This window comes from Anser brachyrhynchus (assembly GCF_964034855.1).
Source record: "Anser brachyrhynchus genome assembly, chromosome: 2".
NCBI classification, from domain to species: domain Eukaryota; kingdom Metazoa; phylum Chordata; class Aves; order Anseriformes; family Anatidae; genus Anser; species Anser brachyrhynchus.
In genome coordinates this window covers 135197084-135220936 of record NC_137695.1, presented here as the reverse complement: position 1 = coordinate 135220936, position 23853 = coordinate 135197084, and the positions used below count along the sequence as shown (strand labels likewise).

Here is a 23853-nt window from a genome sequence, read left to right as displayed (position 1 = left end):
AGAATAAGATCAAGACTGTAGAATGAGTACCTGCTAAATTAGCACTCTCATTTCTCATATATCATGCAGGGTCCTTATGCAGCTGAGCAAGAGTACTTCAGACTAAATTGATTGACGTTTATTGACAAGGACCCTGTCTTATCACCAGCTCCCTCCCTATCTCTATGTCTAACCCTTGATTATCTGTTTTCCCTACACCCATCCTATTTCTTTTTATAGGTTTACAGCATGGAAAATAAAAGCTGTTTTGTCTGATACTATTTAGCATCGTTACCTGACCTTATCTTTGATGAGCTAGAACAAACAGACAAGAAACCCTAGAATAAAGGCAGGAGGCAGAAATTTATTTTAAAGAATTGGTAGCACTAGGTTTTGCTGTCAGGAAGGACTCTGGCTGCTTACATCCCACTATCAGAAGTAAAATGAGTCACAGGGAGGGATTAGCATCCCTGCTCTTGTTTCCAAATGCTGCTGTGACACCAGAGCCTAAAGACTACAGGTCCTAGAGCCCATCTGAGTCATCCTGGCTTAACCACTGCTCTCCCAAACTGTTCCCAGGCATGTCGGAGGGTTCACGAGTGTAAGAAGCTCTTTTAATAGCAGGTTGTTTGCAACCAGAGATGGGCTGTGGGGGGAATGAAGAGGCCAAAATGTAAGAACATAGCAGGTATGGAGCTGAGGAGAGGAGATGGGGATCCTCTCTACAGATGGCAACGTATCTGGAGCACTGAGAAATGAGCTTCTTTCAGCATAGTTCATCAAATCTGTATGCCAAGTGGGAGAAAATACTCTAATACTAATAAAAACGAGACAAGTATTACATATGTCGTCAAATTATGAATTCAGGATTAAGGAAGTGAAATTTAATGCCACCCCTCCAAATGTAATGCATTTTTTTCTCTTAGTTTCTGATTTCAAAGTCATAGGTTTTACTACCTGCAGATTTTTTTATAGTCATGAAAGATAGAAACTCATTTATGCAACTCATAAATGCAAGCTGAGACACTTACATAATTGCAGGTCCCCAAACCATATGCATACAGGAGCTGGCAAAGCTACACTGGATAATCAGTTTTAAGGTAGAGCAGCCTTCAAAACACGCAGAGAATCTCATTACCCAGATGCATAAATCCAAGGTTCAGATACATCTTGAACTGTTGTGTGCAGTTCTCATTCCCCAATCTCTAACAATACAGAGCATGATTGGGAAAGACTGAGAGCAGGGTGACAAGGATGCTCAAAAACCTGGCACTATTTTTTAAAAAATACAATAGTTTCCATCAAAGATCAAACATTACTTTAGCAAAGGGAAAGTAGGGAGCTAAAGAGGAGGTGGAGGTTGCTCATCTTTTAAAAATGCACAGGCAGGTGCATAGGGAATGGCTGATCAAGGCCTCTGCCAAACCAAGAACTCCAGCATGGTAAAAGAAATGAGTAGGTGGTAGACTCAGATCAAATGGAATGAGATGATTCCTTACATGGTGTAGTTAACTTACAGCGTTTTTGGATGCAAAGAGTCTACATGAGTTCAAAAGGTAACTGAAAAAAAATAATGAAAGGAAGTCCCATCAACTCTATTCATTAGAAAGGAACCATCTCAAGGAATCCTTGAAGCCAGGAAATTATTCTGGGGAAACATCATTATATTTTTGACCTTTTCTTTATTTCTTCCCTTGACATCTACTTTTGTCTAATCAGTGGCAGGATACTTGGGAAAACAGATATATCCATCCCATGCTCTGAATGTGAAACCTTTAGTTTGCATTTCAGACCTGCTCAGGATCACAAAAATAAGAAATAATCAAAAGACACCTTAAGATTTTTTCCTCTGGATAACAACACCCAAAGGCACAATGTACAATCTGATTTAGCTTCCCCCAGTTATTTCTGTGAAATTCACAGAATTGACTCCTGGCTGAGTCCCTTTCTCTCCAGGATGCACTGAGCGTTGCTAGGGGACCTCTAAGTGACAGGGCATGCTCAGGCATACAGTAAGATGTAAAGCTGCTTTACAGTATTTCATCACCAAGCCTTTGCACCAGTGTTAGTGTGTTTCTTCTGATAATGCCAGAAAGCTCCACATTTATGAGGGTGCTGCTAATTCCAGCACACGAGCTCAGTGTAAGCTATGCTGTGGGTGCTACACTGAGCTAATTCCTTCCTTGTGCTTCCAGGTGAGAATCCCACCTCTGCCTGGGGCCAGGTGACTCTGTGAACTGAGCACAAATGGTTAGAAAAGAAAAAAATGTTATCAAGAGGGATTTTAAACTGTGATGTCCACATGTTTTGTCACCTGTGTACCATACTTTTCTCACATTTTTTTCTCAAAGTTTTTTTCAACTTGTTCTCCAATACTAGCGTGCAAGCTAAGCAGCTTCCTGGAAGCTCCATGGATGCCTTGCAAGCCACAGGCTCAGTGCAGGTACCCAAATGCCCCTGTTCCTTCTTTCCCCCCATGGTTCCTGTAGCTCCCTGTCAGGTGTGACAAGTCTTAGCGGAGCTGCACAAGCTGGTTGAGGCACTCAGTTTTTAATTCTGCAAGGCAAACGAGACTGTAGCATTTGTGTGGGGGAGAATGAAGGCTTGTAAAGGAGAGTTACAGAATTATGGCAAATATAAAATATACCTGACATAGAAATTGGCAGTTGTCTCAAAATATGTAACCTCTGGCTGGGAGTGACCAGATGGAAAGCCTGGTGCTTAGCAGTGAGCTTTATTCCACCATTTTCTCCATCACCTTGCAATGCACCATTTTGCTTTCAGTCTTCAGATACAAATTGCTTCATCTAAAATTAGGTCCTCTGATTGTCTCGGTGGGTATCTTAGGCAATATTTGCAGTAATTATGTCACTTTGAAGGCAGTATGTAAAAATAATATTGTGTCATTTTATTTCTCTTCGCAGCCATCCAAACAACATTAAAATGAATCAGAAGTGGATTGCATTCAGAGCAGCAAAATAAATATCAAATCTCTCCAGCATAGCAAGTATCATTGAACAATTAGCAGGAGTCCTCCTGACTAAATAAATGTATTTTGCACTCTTGGAGCATTCAGATAGGAGTACACACCACTGAGGGAAAAAACAATAATCTTTAATAGTGTTAACAAGTCATATAATAAAGATTATTCTATAATTACTTCAATAGCTAATTTACAGAAGAGACAAGTGTTCCTAAAAATCAGCACTTCCTGCATCATCCTTCTAGGCTTGCATGGAATTTCCTTCCTTCCTTCCTGCCTGCTTTCTTTCTTTCTTTCTTTCTTTCTTTCTTTCTTTCTTTCTTTCTTTCTTTCTTTCTTTCTTTCTTTCTTTCTTTCTATAGAAATTTACTGTTTATTGCTTTGGTGTCCTCTGTTATGCTCCAGATAGCTTCTTGCTGAATGTAGGGTCTGTAAATCATAGCTAGATTAAATTAAATACAATGTTAGGGAGACATTAAAACCTCATAGCTCAACCACACTTCCTTAGGTGAGGTGTAAGTAAATGTGTAAATATTTTAAATGCGAATAGTGGTAATCACTGGTGCCACAGATCAAGCTCTAGAACAGGTTTATGGGGTGGAACATTTTTTGTTGCCTTTCTTTGTACCTTCTTATTTCTGCAGTACCCCTTCTTAGACCTGGGGCAGCCACAATTAGGACAGTCTGCAAAAGTGAGAGATAGCTAAATACCTAAATATTTAAAATGTAAATAGTGATAGTAATCATCACCGATGTCACACTTGACTGATGCCAAATAAGAGAAATCCCATCACCAAAGGTATCACTGGAGCCTGAGCCCAGCACACTGATAAAGGTGAATTGAACACAAGTGAGTAAAATTCAGAATCCTGCCAGTGGATCATGGATGATCTATGTGAAAAATAACAAAGTGAAAATAAATGCAACCAAATTCAAAGATATTTGCTTTGTGCCTCATTCAGAACATCTAAGTAGTATTTTTACTGCAAAATAATATCCTGTGACCAAGAAGGTCATGTTAATGGTTGGACTTCAAACATACTAATTGAAGCTTTCAGAGCTGGTCTAATATTTGTAATGTGGTCTCATGAAAGATGAAGGTATAGCTATCACATGTGGGAATGGCCCTGCTTAGCAATCATTTTGTTTTCAAGCTGCAGTGGAAGAATGGTTCAAAATTTGGACATAGAACATCTATCAATATGATGAATAAAATCATAGTATCATATAATATCCCAAGTTGGAAAGGAACCACAAGGATCATCAACTCATAAATCTAACTTCCTCTTTTTTCAGTGCATTTTGGAGACAGAAAAAGTCCAAAACTTATTACAGAAATAAATCCTAAGACAATATTCTCATGAGATGAGTTGTTATTCACAAAGTACTTTCAGGAGTCAGCTGAGGGATGGGAACAGGACTTCTAATTTTGGTTTCATGTTGCACTGGGCAGAGTACTTCTGTGCCCTCTTTTCCCCATCTATAAAATAAGGGTAGTACAATAATGAGTTCTTAGGTTTTATGATTCACTTAATGTTTGCATAGCACTTTAAAAATATCAGGAGTAACATAAAAATAATAACTACTGGATACATTACAGCAAACATAAATACCTTTCATTCCAGCATGCTCTCTTATATTGGTTCTATGTTTTATTGAAATATAATTTGTGATTTTTATGTAACAGGAACTAGATTACTAGGTAACATACTAAGTAAAATTTGGAATGAAACACTCTAAAGCAATAGTTTCCACCCTAGGAGAAACAAAGGTATTTAAAAGATGCTTTTTACAGTAAAAATAAACCATTAAAAAGTTGGCAAGGATTCTCTGGGCATAATTGCATCTACGCTTGTTTCAGAATGCCTATTAAATCTGATTCACCAGTACTTTACTACTAGCATGCCTCTGCCTATGGGAAAAGCCTGGGAAATAATTTAAACTACTTTAAATTGAAAATTTAGAGCTGTTATAATTAATTGTGATTCATTAGAAACAGCTCTATTAACAAAGAAAAAAAAAACACACACACACAAAACATGATTGTTTATAACATAACAGATCATTAGGAAGCTGCTGGAGAGTCCAGAGATTTGCCAGAATACATGTAGTGCAGGAAAAAGAAAGAGAAAATACATACCATGGGCTTGATCATGTTTTGTATAAAAACTCTAATTTGCTATTGTATCCTCCAGCATTGAGTCTCTCCTGGAGGTTATTGGAGTCCATCCCCACCTGAAGTTCGTAACACTCAGCAAAGTCTTAGTGAGTGTTACCAGCCCCTTGCACAGGACACAGTGGGGAAGTATGTATGTGTATGAGATGTATATTGTATACAATGGCTATATATATATAAAAAAATAATCCTATGTAATAATCCTACTAAATACTCCTATCTTGCTGGTGTTATCTTGAAAATGAATGAATTACCTCTTTTGTATGATCTTGTTCTCCTAAAGCCCCATGGCATTCCAAGTGTGTGCATGCCCATAACTATCAGATAGAACATTTTCTGATGAGATTCCCATCAGTTGAAAAACATTAAAGGTGCCATGAGTGTCCTCCGTCATGTCACTGGAGTTTGTACAAGACAAAGAGAAAGAATTTAAGTGTATGCATGTGATTCTAGCAGAACAATTTTATCATTGGAAAACCCAAGTGACCAGCATTAATATTACAGTGAAGCCTCTGAAGGTCAGATCCAGAAAAAGAAAAAAAGGACTTCAGTCATGCTATCTACATACCCAAAAACAGAGCCTGCTAATTCCGACCCGTAGATTCAGTAGTCTAACAACATACTGACTTTTTAGCCAGGTTTCCAGTCATATATTTATCCAGCACAATCATACTATACTTTAAGTTTTTTAAAATGTGGGAATCATTCTGCCAGATCAAGCTAATGCCTCCCATTCTTCACCATACTGCTAACGGTGACTTCCAACAGGAGTTCTGCAGGGAAACAAAACAAACAGATAAAAGCCACCTGGTTTTGTACTGTTCTCCTGTTATATAAACAGCAGCTCCAGTGTTGGTTGTGAATAGCTGCTGTGCTGGAACAGGAGAGCTTATGGGTATTCTGTTCATAACAGTTACTGCAATCTAAAAGAGAGCAATAGACTAAAGAGGAGACGACGGTCAATATGTGGCCAGCTGAAATGAATAGCCTCTGCCTGAATAGGAATTTAGATACACTTTAGCATTGACTTTTTTAAAATATTCAGAAAGAGCTTTTCATAAAGATGAGATACAATTAAATTAAATTCCTCACCAACAATAATTTACAGCTGCCTATTATAAGCTTGTGAACAAGTGTCAGTGGAGATACTGAACTCCTCTCTTGCCAATTTGAACTTAATTTTTTTATTTTATTTTTTTACATTTGCACAGTATTAGTCTGTTTCTGTCTAGAGGCACTTTGTACTCTATTCTAGAGGAACTGTGTTCTATTATTCATGGCTAATTTTAATTACTATATCTATAATTTCAGCCACATCCTAATTTACCACGTTGATTGTCCATTGAGAACTGTGAACTGTAAACTGTTATTTCCATCTCTTCCTCAGCAATCACGTCAGTTATTCAGTCAGTTTTCCCACTGCAGAGTTTTCTATTCAGAGATAAAGTTGGTTGATTATTTATTTTTACAGTAATAATGTCCAAAACAGTTAATGTTCAGTTGACTGCACATTTTCCTCATTAGAACTGTTATGGTTTCAAGCTGCAAATCTGAAAGTTTGTACGGTGAGAGAGAAACTCATTCTCTCTTCTCACACACTTCTCTTTTTGCACAAATACATTATTTTCAATTGCACAGTAATGCATGCTAACAGTCATTATCCTTGTACAGCCATTTTAAGGTGTAGGAAGCGAGGTCAACACATGGATGCAAGAGTGTTCAGTAAATGCACCCACTCTTTGGCAGATTGTAGGAAAGCTGTCAAGTGTGGGGAGTAAAACTGCCTGTTATCTGTGGCTGGGAAGGAAGACTGTTTATTCTTTGCTTGCTGATAGAGGAATTTTCTCTATATAAATAAAATGGGAGATGACTCACATTAAGGTTTAAAGGCAGTGAGCTGCATTGCTCACCTGTGGCCAATGACACTAAGGTGTCCAAATAGACTGGGAGAGAAAGCCTGCTCTCATGGTTAACACAGTTCTGGTGTCTCCAACTGTACAAGGAAACGGGCAAGTACGGCAGAGAACGAAGGCTTTGTAGAGTGAGACTGGTGGAAGGCCTGATGGGTGCAGGTCGGGGTTGTATTCAAGTGTTTAGAGTGAGGAGAGACAACAGTGAAGGTCAGTTATATGTTTGTTGGGATATCCATTGGTATGTAATGGCACAGTGAAATCAGACAAATGGCTGGTGTGAGAGTGGCTACAGGCCCCACGAAGGGAGGAGCTTCTAGTGGGGCAATGTCAGTGCACCATGTCCAAGCCTGTCACTGACTCTGGCAGTGACCACTGGGGTTGGGGACAGACATCAATGTCTAAATTACCCTTGCTCACAGACAGGGTTGGAGGTGGTGACAAAAGGGACATGAGCCTCTGTGTTTATTCTGCCATTCCTGCCTGCCCGTAGCTGCCTGCTTGCCTCTTCCAGTCTTTGGCCTTATCTATCCCCTGCAGCTCACAGGAAGGCTGCTCCTCACCCTGTGCGTAAAGAAGCAGATGTCCACCAGCAGAAGGGATGTCGCAGGTGTTGCAGCATCCCTCAAGCAGGCTCCTCCCCAGCTGAACAGCATGGGTTATGACACCTGATTTAGGTATAGCCCTTTTCTGGCCATTCATCCTGCTGGGGCCCTCAGCCCGCAGTCATTCCCTTCTCCTCTCACACCCAGGCCCTAGATATATCTGGCTTCCTATTTCACTGCAAAATATATACATACTATCAAGGCACCATCACACCCTTTTCATTGGAGAAAGACTCATCTTTAACTTCTGCTTCCTTCTTTCCTTTTCAACAAAGCTGCATCTGCCAGATTTATTGTATTTCCTTACACATAGTTCTACTTTCTGTCATGGTCTCCTTTTCCAACCCTGGACTTTATCCGATAACCCTATAACTTCCTGTTTACTGCCCAGCCAATTCTTTCTCTCCACTGGTTTGTTGTTGGGAACTTATGACCACACAGCTCACTGGATCCTTGGTACATTTTGACTGTGGGTACATCAGTGTGGGGACACAGTCTGGGCTTGGGACACTTAGCCTGAAGTGTAGCATAGTTCTTTCACAGATTTTTTGTGTCACTTTGGGCAAGTCACGTGTATTCCCAGGACTTACATTTATCATTTATGGAACGGGGATCATGTCTTTTTTTTTTTTTTTTTTTTTTTAAACCATCAACCCATTATTACGGAGTCATCCCAAACTTTTTTAGAGCTGAGGGGCAGGACTTCTGATGAGCCTGTGGGACTAATAGCACTTAGTGTTTCAAAATGTCTGCATGGGTGCAGAAGGCAGTGTTTCTCCCTGTCCTTTCCCTTACTTACAGGCAGACGCAAAATTGTCTTTGAAGCAAAGGCCAGACATTATCATCATGTAGAAGGGATCTGGGCCACAGCCATCAGCTGGACAGCCTTGAGCAGGACCTGCTTGGGCTGATATCAAATTAACCAGAGTGTGGCTGTGTTTCTGCTTTTCCCCTGCCCCTGCCTCAGCCCACCAACAGGTCTCTCTGTCTGTGAAGGATCCAGGCAGGGTCAGCCCTGCTTGGTGCTGATGCTAATGTAAAACAGAAAATAAAAATTATCTGGATTTTCCTATTAGGAGAAGTCATTTTAAATTTCTATATAAGTTCACTAATAAATAAGTCAGTTTTGTCTGCTGGATGATTCTGCTTTTTCTTTTCTTTTTTAAATGGACTTTGGTATTTTTAAGCAATACATACACAGATTATTCTCCTCTATTCTTCTAATGCCAGCAAAACTTAATATGCTAAATTAGAAATAATATCATTTGGATATTGAAGTCTGATTAAAATCAAATGAAGGAAAATGATGTGAAGCCTAGAAAGGCCAACTGAAACTTCTTCAATTCACATACTCTGAGATGATTCCCCTCCTGATATTAGTGCTGGAGATACTGAATCAAGGGATAAGATTTCTTTTATTTTTTAATTTCCAACAGCTCATTCAACTCACTATCCTTTAGTGCTTGTTATGACTGAACAGCTACATCAGGCATTTACTAACTCTTTCAGGGACACCAAAAAGTACTAAACATTTGGATAGTGAAGCAGATTTCAAATGTTTGCAGATGCACCATCTGTGGCTATCAAAACCCTCTGCAACACCATATGTGAAACCAATTCGGATAGACTATAAACCCAAACTGGGACAGAGGGCATAAATTGTTGGAAGCAAATATTTATCAGAAGACAAATGAATGGCCAAAATGGCACTGAATGGAAAACATTACCATTTGGTCTATTTTGCTATGTAATGAAAGAAGATCCATGCTTTACTGGGGTGGATGATCACGCCTGTCTCCATCTTTCTGGGTATCAACAGTTGAAGCCAGGCACTTTAGTTATTATGAAAGATCTGAGCATGTTTTTCTCAGGAGTGTGATACCAACCTTCATCATGCAGTTACTTGTCTTGCAGACTGTCTTTTGTTGTGTCCCAGAGCTGCATTTCACACCTGCGAAGTGTTTTTCATAAGCATCCCAAAAGCTACAGCACAACAGCCAAGGAGTCTTCCTGATTGAATGAGAGAAGTGACCTGGACAATTTCCTCTTCACCTTCTTTCAAGACATGTCTGAATGGTGAAATCATCATTTTTCCGTAGACGGGCAGGTCTGTTTGGTGTCCAGCTGCAGGTACAGGTTGTTAGTAAGCAGCCCATAATCACCATCCTCCTTCCAACTTGGTAGGAGTAGCATTAAGGCTCTTGTAGCCCCTGCTTGATGACATTCCCTGCTTCCCTCTCTCCTAAGGAGGGACTGATGTCCTGCTGTTACTCCCGAGCCCCCAGGGGCACCCACTGGGCTGGAAGCCCTCAGCTAACTGGGCTAATTGGAGAAACACTGTGGGGCTCTGTCAGGTAAAATGTTTCCATTTTTTATCACTGCACATAGTTGGCAAAACTATCCAAAATGTCAGATGCCAGCATGTGCACATGCCTACGGATACAACCACACGTATAACCTAGAGAAAATGTCCTTTAGCAAGAGAGAGATTTTTCTTCTTTTCTTTCAGTAAAGGTAGGAAAAAGATGTTGGGGAAGTGGAAATTAGTGGTTTGGGGCAGTATCAATGAAAAAAAAAAACACACATTTAAAAAGCATCTGCAAAATGTTTGAGTCGTTAAGAGGTGAGGCCTAATTTGGATTGCAAATGGAAAAAAATACATTACAAAATTAAAGCTTGTGAGTCCTATTTTATCAGAAAGCAGTCTTCAGATAATGGGATGTCCTGATGTATTGGTTAAGAATTACATGGCTAACAAAATGTCAGTGGGTCACAACTTTTAAAACGAGGTCAAGAACTTATTAATAGAGATAAAAGCAGAAGGGAGTCTTGCATTCAAAAACAGGGTTGACAGCTACAGGGCATTAGAACTTTACAAATGGGAATTATTCAAAGCTCTTAATCAAGAACTTAGTGGGTGGGGAGTGGAAAAATAATGGCCATTAATTAATGGTCTTTTTCTCGAAAAAATACAACCCTAGCATACAATGAAGATCCATGCTTTGTCTTGGTAAGTGTGATACATGAGCAGGAAACCACAACTAAGGGCTGGTAAAGTGATCACCTGTTAACCACCCTGCTGTGACATCCCTGAAGGTACTAGGGACAGTCTTGACCCTTTCTGCTGATCTAGAGGAAGAAACAACATCTTCCTGGCAGCAGTAATAAGGGGAGCTGATGTAACCACTAGGAAAGCTGACCACACTCTCCTACAGCAGGAAGGGATGCCCAACAAGCTTTCCTTATCCCACACGATGTTCAAAACATCCATGCAGATCAACTTGTAGGACAAAAGGGATTTCATCCTTGGACCTTTCCTTTGTCAAGCCAGCATTTCTCAGATTAAGGGTTACATATAACAGTAAACCTTGCAGAAATTGCTCACCCTCAGAGACTGGCAAAAAATAACAGTCCAGCTCAATAACCCTCATAGCATTTCCAATTATAAATTACTCTTGGAAATTCCTGTTCACCTCTCTGAATGTTCATGTTACTTTTCCTTATCTAACACCTTATCTGGATTTGTGATCATAACATGTTATACTGTATTTCTGCTATAATGGTTAATTTTGTAATCAGAATATTTTAAAATAAATCATTATTAGTTCTTTTAAATACCATTCTAGAGACCAACCAGAGGGTTCCTTGCACTGCTGTATTGCTTAGTCACATTGACACAGAAGCTTAGTTAGAAATTAAAGAATGCAGGTGCATTCTTGACTAAAAATACAAAGCCTCAACCTTTCCAGGTCACCAGTATCTTTAATTTATGGCAGTGTCACTAGAGTTCCTTAATTATGTCAGGTCCATAGAATGAGTCAGAAAATGTTTGCTATATTAAGTCCTTTGGGCAAGGACCTACACTACACTTACACCAACGCTTTGCTTAATTTTGGCAGAATTTAAGCAAAGTCTGACCTGTTCTGCCAGACTAGGAAACAAGAAAACCTTCTCACCCACAGCAGAGACTTACTCACAAGAAGACTTAAATTATCTAAGCATGTCTGAAGTCAGCCTGAACAGTTCCTGGAGCCTAAACTGCCTCCCACAGGTTTTAGAAGCTCCTCGGAATGAAGAACTCTGAGTTTATCTTCTTCCTATATACCAGTGAAAGCTGAAGGTTAGTCAGAGAGATATTTGAAGCTTAATCCAGGAAAAATGCCATAAGCATAGCTACAATTTGCTGATATGTTCATTGACAAAGTTTAACGGAGCAGGCTCAGTATATCTTTTGCCAGTATCCAAATGTCTAGAGAACTTCTCTGAGCCAAAGTAAACTCAGTTAGGATTTTCCCCATTGGAGGGATTTGAACCCAGAACATGCACACTGGCCACACTCACTTTAAGAAAAGTGACCTTCTGCAGTATCCGTTGAAGTTGAGCCACTACAGAGCTAAAAAAAAAAAAAAAAAAAAAAAGAGAGAGAGAGAGAGAAATGAAGTGTGGCTGTATTATCCAGTGGTGAGACACTTAGAAAAGACGATGGACTCTAAGGAGCTCCTTACCCTGGATTTTTCTATATATGTCACATTAGATGGTCACTGAATTAAGTGACAGTAACAAGATATCGAATGTCTTGCATCATTATCTGAAACTCCTTCCCTAAAAAGTCACTGCCCTAATCAATAGTTTTGACTGCAAGGTAAACCATAGGAAATAAAATGACATGTTTAAGAGGTGTTAATATTTACCTTAGTCATATTAAGTTGTTGTATGTCCTCTTCTGACAGTATATGAGTGCTCAGTCTCTGTCCCAGCATCTCAAAAGGAGCCTATAGGGATACACGTGACTCGTGATAGCTTGTGAAGTCCTGGTGTGGACAAACAGAAAAGTTCTACAAGACAGCTGTTCTTGGAGCCTTACACTCACAAGCAGCAGCCAAACTTTGTAATCTGTTGCAAAAGTGAGAGAACCTCATGGATTTTTCACCCACAGCTATATCTTATGGTAAACACTGAGATGGATAATTCAGAGGAAAGAAACCCTAGGCTTGTAGTCTGAGGGAGAGCAGAATAAATGCTTATTTTAATATTTAGCTCTCTGTAAAAAGGGAAGATTTCAAGCAAATCAAAACCATTAGATTCTGTGAAATGTACACACAGATTAAGAATTTTGTCTGGAAGAAATAAGAATTTAGCAATGTTTCTTGTTCAGGTGTAGTTATTTACGAACATCTGTCAAGAAGACAAAATCATAAATCATTTAAGTGAAATCCCCATCTCCGTTCTCTTCAGTAAATGAAATTCCGAGAAATTAATTCTGCCTATGTAGTTTATTAAAGAAGGCATGACCCCTAATATAACAGCTGCGGTAACAAGACACACCAAATTACACAAGTGGTCAGATTTGGTCTTTTAACAGACAAACCACCTGGGGCAGAAGAGTGAAAAGAAGGTCAGCCGTGAGCATCCTAGTCCAATTAACAGGATGAGAACTGAAATCCTGCAAAATGCAATTAATAATCATGTTTTCATCTTAGTACTGAGTACAAATAATTGAGCAAAGCATACTCATGGTGCATACCTGGTCTCAGCAGCACATGGTCTAAGAAGTGCCAAGACCTCCTCAGCATCTCATATTCAATCATCAAGATGACTCAGACAGTTAACACAAATAAGAATATAGGACCTAATAACAAGCACTAGAGAGTTGGGCCAATGCCTGTCAGCTCAATGCGCTCAGCAACACATACTCTTGCTTGAAATCAGATTGATAAACCCCTTACCAAAATTGTTCCCCTCTTATTTTTACCCTTTATAACTCTGCACTTTGTTGAAAGGAAGGGGGAAACTGGAGAAGGAAGAGAAAAGGAAAATCTTTCCACTAGAAAGAGGATGAAATATGTTAAGAAAAACCTTTTCTTGTGTCTCACTTGTGCCAGTGATTTCATGGAAACTATCAGTTTAATTTTAATAAAGGAAAAATTGCAACCAGTTTAAATTAGCACTTGGGCTTTTCGTTTCCATATTAATTTACAGAACTGGTGAAAAATCTTGTGTTTAATACTAATTCGGTCAGAAGAGGACACAGGCTTTTGGGGTTTTGTTTGTTTGTTTTTGTTTTTGCTTTTGTTTCCTTTCCTGAAAAGACTAATGAAAAATGTGTCCTATTTTTACTACCATTGTTTTTTCAGGCCAGCACTAAGATAAGCAGGGAAGGAAAAATACTTACTGAGATACAGGTTGTGTCCTAAGGTTTGTTTGTTTGTTTTCTGTTTAATTATTGCGCTTCTGAAGCAAAAAATAACCACAGGTACCTTCTGTTGTTTTGAAACAGACTTTATTAACCTGACCAAGGCTTCAGGACATTTACAGCCGGAAGGGACAAACAGCTGATGCAAGGCTGATAGCTGCCATGGAATCAGGGAACAAACGACTGCATCTGGACCAATGTGGCTAATGGCTGTATTCCTGACTTCCTAGTCAAAGTATTTGTTTTAGAGTCAGATAATTCTGAAGTCTGTGCAATGAAAATTACCAGAGCCAAAGTACCACTTTTCTGTGGCCCTCTGGCCATAGACCCACCCCGTGCCTTGGCACAGGGACTGAGAAGAGACTCTTAGCTTTCTTCTTTTAGAATATTTACTTGTTTTCTGACAAGTTTTATTGTTTTCAATCAGCCTTTAAATAAGAAGAAAGCTGCTCTGCAAGTTTTGAAAATAATTCAGTCTGATTTCCTCTGGATTTATTTCTTAGCTCATCTTTATCAACTCAGTGGAATAAACATAATTTCCTTTACTTTGTCTCCCCCGTGGGCCACTCACTTTACAAGAAGAAACAGCATATTCTGTAGCCAACCTCAAGTTTTGTGGAAGCTGAGGGCAGACCTGAAAGGACCCAAATGACTTTTATGCCCTACTTGAGGGGGTGCATTGGTTAGGACAGTAGATTTCCCAAAGGCTTCTCCAGGGCTGAAGAGTTTCTAGGGTCCTGCTATTCCCTCAATGCAACTGCACTGAACAAAAGGTTAAAAAAAAAATAGTTGGGACTAAGAAGCAAATGTTTTATAACAGAGACCTAATTATTTCATAGCTTTTACCTCGTTAAGAAACTTGACCATAAAGTATAGCAATTAAACTAGGTGAGGAACTATATGTATAACAGAAAAGATTTATAGGAAAAGAAAAAATTAAAGATGCACTGAGGTGATTTTAGCCAACAAGTTGGGAGAAGTCAAAGAGGCTTTTATGAAGAATATATGGAGACATTTAAAACATCATAGAGGCTTGCCAGTAAATTAGAAGATAAAATTGATAACAACCTGGATGCTGACTTTTAAAGGCAGTAGTTTGATCCATTATTCTCCTTCTTCATATTTTCATCATCTTACAAAAATTCAGTTAGTATCTCCGTAGAGATATATAAATCCAGTGTTTCTACGTACCTCAACTAAAATTCCACCTGTGTCTCTGGCATGACCCTGTAAATATTTAGATGTCATCTCAAAGTCAACATAGCTGAGAGACACCTCTGTATTTCCTTTCCCCATCTTTCTCATTATTTTCTTGTGGTATCCTTACAGACACTACAGTTCACACTACCTGTTTCTCATGTTTACCAGTTAGAAGTTGCTTTGGCCCTTACTTAACCCTCTTGTTCAAACTGTATCTCAGTCTTTCAGGTTCTTTCTCTACAGCTCTCGGTCTCTTATGTGGTTTGCTTGCATAGCTGTAACTCTTCCAAGACTTTTGGTGTCCATCACTGGTTAATTCAACATCTTTTTCTCTAGCTTCACTGGCAAAGGCAATCCCAGCCTGCCCAGCCACTCTCTGTGGTCAGCATCTCAGCCTGATGATGATCTGTTCTTCTGCAGCTCCCATTTCCTGATCACATCACACGTCAACAATTGACTTTCAAGGCTAGCAGGATGTAGCCTGATCAGGTCTCCCTCTCGTGGTGCCCATCAGAACTACCTAATTTTCATCCAAATCTCTACTAAGTTCTCTTTTGAGTTGATTATGTCAAAGAAAAAAAAATATATATATATATATTTACAACAGCAAAGCTTATTGCCTGTTATACTGCTGAATACTAGCTCATTCTCTTCATATACTTCACTGTGTGCACTTACACTGTCTCCTGAACTGCATCATTTTTGAGTTGGATATTGTCTCTGGGGTGCGTATTCGTGCAGCACTTAGCACAAGGAATCCTCCCCACTGACGGTGTTTCTAAATGTCACAGGAAAATAAAACCACTATGAACTGAAGCAGAAGGAGGACAGGTAGCTGAGCAAGTAGACAGGAATACTTGGGCTGCAATGGATCCTGTGTTTATAAGTCAGCCACACACACCACAATACAAAAAGGCACCAAATTTGTCAGTCTATCAGTCTAGGGTTTTGTTCTTCCCTTTTGACCCTGATACATACATGAACATCTACCTTCATATTGCTAACAGCTTCTGAAGGTGCGCAGGTCACCCTGGCTATGTCTGGGCTAGGTGCTGGCTGTCCAACTGCCCTGTCCTCCTGCTCTTGCCTCATCTGTGTGAGTCAGTCCATGCTCCTGACAGTCCTCCACATGCACGCGAGGTGTTTCTCCTGCCAGACACACAAAAACACCAAGTGGGAGCACACATGATACGGCAAATGTTAGTGAGACACACAGGGCAATAACAGTCCAAAACCGCTTTGCTTTTAACTCCATGAACAGTAACTTTTGTTATTTGCATCATCATCATGCACGCATTGTCAGAATTAACATTCGTCTTTCACTAATTGACCACCAGGGTGCTCCCTAATTAAATTTTCTCTCCTATAGCTTTATGTTAAAGATATACACTAAAACATTTTCTCTCACTGGTTTGCTTTTGTTCTGGTTTTGCTCTTTTTCTTTATATATATGTATGCTTTTTACATTTCTGCTTAGCATGAAGCAAATACAAGTGCTTAAAACCAGGCAGCAATTCATTTCCATTTCTGTATCTAAAATTTACCATGAAGTTTTAAAAGGGATAATTGTAAGTCTAAAGAGGTAATTCTCACTGATGCTGCTCAGAATGTATTTTCCCTTACACATAATTTTTAAAGGTTCCCCTAACGCGTGTATTTTAAACACAGAGATGCAAATAACTCATCCTTTTTTCTCTGATACCTGAACAACCAAAGCTGATTTCCTGACATGCAAACCTACAACAGCTGTCTGATCTTTTAATCTGTTCCATATGCTTCGTCTGATACTCTCCTTACAGGACAACATGTAACTGCTGAGACATCATTACACTTCTTGATCTACAAACTCAAGACATGAGTCCTCTTGTATTCCTAAAATGAGAAGTAATGTGCGTGTCATTTGTAACAGGGATCTGAGTCAAAACTTCTTAGTTGCTGGGGGATTTAGGAAATATGCTTTGTGTACTACCCTGGCCACTGAGATATATGATTTTGGAAGCAGCTCTTTCTTTCTTTGCTTATCTTTTTAATCAATTGGAATGGTTGTCCATCCTGTGCTACTCTCCCTTCAGCCCTTACTAGATCAAAAGGCTCCAGTTGATTATAATTGCAGATTAACAGGATGTTAGACAAATGTTAATTTGTATGTTACAAAGTCAGTGTCAGCATTCATTGTGTCTCTAAGGCCCACAGAGTGAAGATGAATATGATTAAAGAAGAAAGCATGAGGTATGGCTATTTTTGCCTTCTCCAAATCACAGAAAGACATGAAAAACTGACCCCACAGAGATGAGATAGAAGGTTTGCATTTTACTTGTTCACATCATGACAATACAAAGAAAACAAACAAACAAAACAAAGCTATTTTTCCTCTTCTCCTAGCACACATAATCTAGCCATCAAATAAACACCTCTGAAACTTAGCTGTGAAAGGCAGGATCTGAGAATAGCGAGAAGTCTGAGTGGTCCTGTAGCGTGCCTCTTAGCCTAGCTAGAACACATCTCATTTGAATAAATTTAGGATCTGTCTTTTAGGAAACAAAACAAAACAAAACAAAACATTGTTCCACAAGCAGTGAGAGTGAAGAGTCTGTCATGCCAAAGTATGTGGTAGCATGGTGGTGCAGGTGTTCGTCTGAGAAGTGGTAGCTAGTGGTTAAATCAGAAAACCTGGACTCAGAAGATACAGTCAAATCTTGTTTATGAGCAATAATCTCAACTCCCCATTAGCCCTGTTCCCATTTCCATCTGTCCAGTTTCTGCTCTGCCTCATTTCAACACTGGTAGAAACCACTTGAACATGAGATCCCCATGTGAGGTTTTAGCAAAGAAACACTTGGCTCTACCAGCAGGACAATCTCTCTGAAGACTATGGGGATGGATTCAGATCTATGTACACCAGTATTGGCACCAATACAATGTCTGCTTATGGTGTCTATGCATTGTAGATATAGTGGTGAAAACTGAAAGCATTTAAAAAGACTTCCCGTGTGGATCACATGCCTGGGAGAGAGACTTACAACGTTTATGCAAAAGAAACTACGTGGCTTGCTTTTTGTCTGCACGTGTCTATGTGGGGAATAGAACTTTAATAGTAAAAAGGTCTTCTGTTCAGGAGGGTAGGACACAGGGATTTAGTGGTTAGATGTTAAATTTAAATGAATGAAGTCTAGAAAAAAAAAAAGTGGCTGTTTTTTCTATCAGTGATGACAACAGCTGGTGTGTTCTGTCATTGGAAAGTTTAATTCAAGTCGAATATCTTCCTAAAAAATACGCCATACCTAATCCAGAAATGATGGGTTTGAAACTGAGTGCACTGTTATGAGATAAAGATCTTCACACATATTAAGCATTGTGTCAGACTGATTCATTGCAATGATGCATTCTTGCTTTTACATCTGTTATATGAATGGAAGTTCTATAGGTCACAGATTCCCTCTTACACCAGCTGCTAGACACCACCTAACAGTACTCATGTTTTCAGTGGATGTTTCTAACCCCAGGGGTCTGTGTACAATATGTAAATACAATACACTTTAGATAACTAAATAAAAAGCATATTTGGATCTTGCTTTCTAGATAGAAGCTGTTACATAGCTCAGAGCGGAACACTCTTGCCAATGTTACAGTGCTTCCAAAACAGCAAAGGAACGTAACCTGCACAACCAACCATTGCTCTGCCTCACTGTTCACAAGAACCATGTCAATATCATGTCAGCAAACAGTTTACAGAACTTTATGGCCAGAGATACCAATATATAACTTCTTGAGAATATTTTTACTGTTCCTTTCTACATCTATTTTTGCAAAGTCCATTGTATGGCTTTTTTATTGACTTCCACATTTTATGCAATGTGTTAGCACATTGGAAAAATATGCAAGGTAGAGTAATTCTGAGCCACGTGGGAGATACAAACAAATTAAATTCTTGCATTCAACAACCACGACTGTGATCTTCATTAAATACCATTCAGAACATCAAAGCAGGTGTATACGAAGAAATCTGAATCATTAGGTCACATCTTGCCTAACTCATGACAGGCTTTGGTTTAATTTATATGATAGAGAAATATACATGCACATATATATTGTATATCATATGTTATATATTCAATAAAATATAACACAATTCTATAAAGTTTATAAATAATATAATTATCTCTGTTTGACAATTTTTTATGTGTACATATGTAAATATTTATCTTCTACCTAAATATCTCTATGTATGTTTTACATAATTTAAACCTGTCCTTCCTTCAATTTCATGAAATGTGTTCTAGATCATCATGTTATAAGACACGAATGAAATAATTTTCTACTCTCCTTTTAAAGCTATTCATTATGTATAGGACATTGTAACATTAGTGTGCAAGGTCTGAAATAGACAAAATCTCTGCAGTCCCACTGTGATCAAATTCATTCAATAATTGCCATGTCAGAGCAAGAAGTGATAATGAATATATATTTTAGTTTTCATGTCTGTTTCTTTACTTACTGAAGGAGATCTGGACAGTCTTTCAGTCTGGACTGTGTTAAAATGGATACTTTCCTGGTGAGTATGCAATCCTGAAGGTGGCAATAAGAAGTAGTGATCCTACTGATTTAGTGGAGTTTTTAACTGCTTCAGGTACCAACGGACTCTGAATGTCAGGGACATCTGTCTTTCTTGAAACAAATTCTAGTTTTCCCATGTGATGGCAGGGATTTCTTTTATCCAGAAGCAGGGAACACATATTCGCATAATTCCCAAGTGCTCCTTTGTAACACAAACTGTTTCTGCCAGAGGTGTGTGCACATTCATGTTCAGATGGCTTCATGAAGTGCCTAACAGAGATATCCAAGCTAGCTTAGCAGAAGACATGGTCTCACATTCTCCAGATCCTGCAGCCCTGACAAAGCCATCTCAATCACAGGAGTGTGCCCAATATGCCAGGATGACATTATTTAGCTCTCAATTACTCTAAATGCTCTATGATCAGGCTAGAAATGAAGATCTACCTTAAAGGAATGCTAGAGGTGGCCACTCTAGCCAAGGATGTTTCCTTGCTCACATCAGTGAGGTGGATGTGAAGGGCAGTATTGACCCTGGTGTAGCTCTCCTGCTCACCCTACCTGAGGAGATGCATACATCTCTCCTAACTTACATTTTGTCTGAATTCCCAACCCATGGGGTTTGAGGAGGAGTATTTGGAGGGTTCAGTGCAGATCCAGGCTTGCTTCTACATGGTATCAAGATGTGGCAGAAGGAGGTGGACTGGGAAGCTGAGGGGAGATCTTCCTGAGTAGTGCAGTTTAGTCGTAACTGGAAATGCAAGGTTTGAAAATGAAGATCTTTCCACTATGCCCACGTGGCTGCTGGGACTTGATGGCTGGTGTTATTAACATTTGCTCCAATCCCCATTTTGCTCTTGTGCTAAGGCCTTTAATACTTTCATTATCCAGCTATGATCTTCTCTTTCCCATTCCCTGAGAGACAGGTCTGAACTCTGAACACTAACACGGTGATGAGAGAGCTGAGCTCTAAGGCTTACTCAGCTATGTCAAAACTTCAGAGCTCGTGTTAAAAGCAAATCTTTTACCAAGTGACCTCACAAAACCATTAATGATTATTTTATTTCACTTTTCAATTATTGTACAACAGGATCTCCAACCTGAAATACATGCACTTCCTACACACCAACAAAGTTATCTCTTCTGTATGCTATGCGTAAAAATGTGCAACAGTTGAAAGCAAGCTAGTAAAGCATCTCCTTGTTTAAAATAAATCAAAAGGACCTCTTTGAAACAAGTCCTTGAGAGATGCTGATCTAATCTTTGTGTAAATCCGCAAACACCTTTTAATCAACACTTGTTAATGATGCTAGACAAAGAGCTGAAACATCTACTCATCTTCCCTGAGAAACAGGTACCAACAGACTACAGTCACAGCCTGCTTTATACAATATGACCACAGTTATTGTTAAAGTCCTGACAAACTTTCTCCTTGCAAGTGATGAACTGGAGTGGGCTTGGCACTGCCTCATTTCGGTGACCACATATCCATATGGTCATGGTTGTATGGATATACAACCATGAAAGTAGGTGACCACATATCCATATATTCATGGAGATAGGGAACAGCACACATTTTCTTAGGAAACTATTACCTCTTCCCCATTTTATCACCTTTTCCAAGTACATCAGTCAGGTTCCTTCAGCAAAGTCTATCAAGTGACTTGGGATGCAACTAGGGGAGCTGTCACCGTCATCTTAAACCTGATCAGAAAAGTTTTATTTGTTTTTGTGGTATTTCTGCTAGCATTCCTTGCTGAATTTGTGATGGCAGAGGAAGCACAGGAAAAGGTTCATTTCAGAAATGCAGACAATCACTTATAAGTGAGGCTGGTGCTAGTTCATGGTTAAAGACTGAAGCTGCTGCAATTCACCACAATTAAAAGACATCAGGAGGGATCATACTGGGTCACAGCTTTTCTTTCATTTCTCTCTGCACGTGTTTCATACAAGTCACCCAGCCCTTCTGGACCCACCTTGCCCAGAAGAAATTCTATTTCCTTCTTTTGATTGATCTTGGAGAATTTTCCTTGGTTTAACAACAACAAAAAAAAAAATCGAATTCCAAAGCTGATATCTTTCTGGAGCCAAATTGACCGCTTTCACAAACTGACTGTCTTTGAATTCAAATATGCCTCTGTATGTTTTTCCCTGATTTTTACCCACACCTTTCATTATCTAAGTCAGAAGCTAGGTAGAAAAATATGCCACCTATAATTGTATACTTAATAATACTACACTGCTCAGCATTTAATGTGATTTGAAAAGTGTAATAGAATTACAGTTAATATCTATATTCAATATACAAGCTGCAGTTATAATTATTACTTACATATAGTAATCTTTACTCTTCTGGTGATGCAGGAATTGAGGTTGGAGGAAGAGGAGAGGAACAGGTGGCTTTGAGTAATGGATTTCAAAGCAGGCAGGAACAGCTGTGGTAATCTGATGGAGATCACGGACCACAGATTTCCACACAGTAATCCCTAGGCAGGACTTCCTCCCAGCCAGCAAGGATTTGGAAGTGAAAAGGCAGTAAGTCATGGTGGAAGCAGCAGTGCCATGCTGGTGTGTGCTGCCCATGACAGAAGAAGCAGACTGGGCACTGAGGTGTGTGGCTGGCAAGTGAATACATTGCATGGTGTAGCCCTAATGAACCTCACTTTTTTTTTTTTTTCCAGAAGATCAGCTATTCCATTCAAAGAGATCTTCTGTAGCTGTTTATAGAAGTACAAAACAGGGATTTGCAAAAGCTGTCTGTCTGTACTTTAGATGCAACATAATTTTAGGTGATGATGGTGGAAGTAACACCAGCCCCAAGAATTAAAATCGGGTTTTATTGGGTTTACATGGCAAGGGTTTGGTAGCAGGGGGGGCTGTAGGCTCTGTGGGCAGAGCCCAGCAGCTGCCCCATGTCAGATCAGAGCCAGCTCCAGCTGGCTCCAAAAGGCATCTGCTGCTGGCCAGAGCCAAGCCATGAGCGATGCTGGTTGGGCCTCTGGGAAAGCAGATTGAAGAAAGGGAGGGAAAAACTGCTGCACAATAGCAGATGGGAGAGAGGAGTGAGAACCAGTCCTACAGACCGCAAGATCAGTGCAGAAGGATGGCGGGAGGTGCTCCAGGCACCATTCTTGGAGATCAGTTCCTGAAGAGCTGCTGCCTGTGGGCAGCCCCCACAGGCTGAGTTCGGGAAGGGCGGCATCCCGTGGGAGGGACCCCACGGGGAGCAGGGGCAGAGAGGGACCGTGAGGGAGTGGCGGAGATGAAGTGTCAGGGACTGACCATGACCACAACCCCCATTCCCTGTTCCCCTGTGCTGCTTGGTAGAAGAGGGTGAATGAGGGGAAGGTGTTTTTAGTTATTTTTGTTTGTTTCTCACTGATCTAGCTTGTTAGTAACAGGTTAAAAATAAAAATAATAATAATAATTAATCTCCCTACGTTGAATCTGTTTTGACCATGATGATAACTGTTCCTTATCTCACCCCTTGAGCCCTTTCCATCATAATTTTCTCCCCCTTTCCCTTTGAGGAGGGGGAGTGAGAGAATGGCTGTGGTAGAGCTCAGCTGCCCAGCTGTGTAAAACCACCACAGGGTTAGCAGTGACCATTGCTGTTTGCTGCAAGGACTGGCCAAGATTTTCAGCCATAAGTACCTAATTCATCATTAGGCTGCTTAGTAACAGGCTGCTTTTTAGCATGTATAATATTCTGGAGGAGACATCTACAGACGTGACAGGAGGCAGTTGTGACTCTCCAAGGCTAGGGGTAGATCTGGCAACCATCAAAAACTGGCATGTGCTCCTGCACAGCACAGGTCAGAGATATTCCCAAAGCTCACGGCAATGCAGAGCAGACACAGACACCTCTGCATGTCACTGAGCGGTATCTGCATAAGGCCCATAACTGCCTGTGCAGCCATGGCAGAAAGGCTTCCTATGCAGGTGTAATGCTTTCCAACGTGACAGTGAAACCAAGACCCACTTTAGTCAGCTTCCAGAGCTTCATTTACCTTCCCTGAAAAAAATATACCCTGGTTTCTGGTCTGAATTCTTCAAACGAAGGTGTAGTATTTCATTTCCCTTTCTTATTTCAGTTTGGTTCCTGGCCCTGCCATAGACTTCCCCACATGACCTTGGGCTACCCACTTAATCTCCTCTTACCTCAATTCATCATTACAAAGAGGAGATTGCAACGCTTCCCTTCTGTAACCTCTATATTGTGTCAAGCTCAAAGACTCACAGGGGCATTGATCTTT

At 39.9% G+C, this 23853-nt stretch overlaps 1 long non-coding RNA gene across 4 annotated transcripts; it reads right to left on the bottom strand.

The window, feature by feature from the left end:
- Positions 1-9056: 9056 nt before the first annotated feature.
- On the bottom strand, positions 9057-22558 carry LOC308188808. Of its 4 annotated transcripts, XR_013945783.1 has the most exons (5): positions 21930-22558; positions 16037-16195; positions 12345-12425; positions 11995-12046; positions 9057-9777 (listed from the first exon to the last, which is right to left on the bottom strand). It is a non-coding gene; the product is annotated as an uncharacterized lncRNA (long non-coding RNA). The 4 variants fall into 4 exon arrangements; XR_013945784.1 differs by lacking the exon at positions 9057-9777 and having other exon boundaries at positions 11303-12046; positions 16025-16195; XR_013945785.1 differs by lacking the exon at positions 9057-9777 and having other exon boundaries at positions 11303-12046.
- Positions 22559-23853: the final 1295 nt, after the last annotated feature.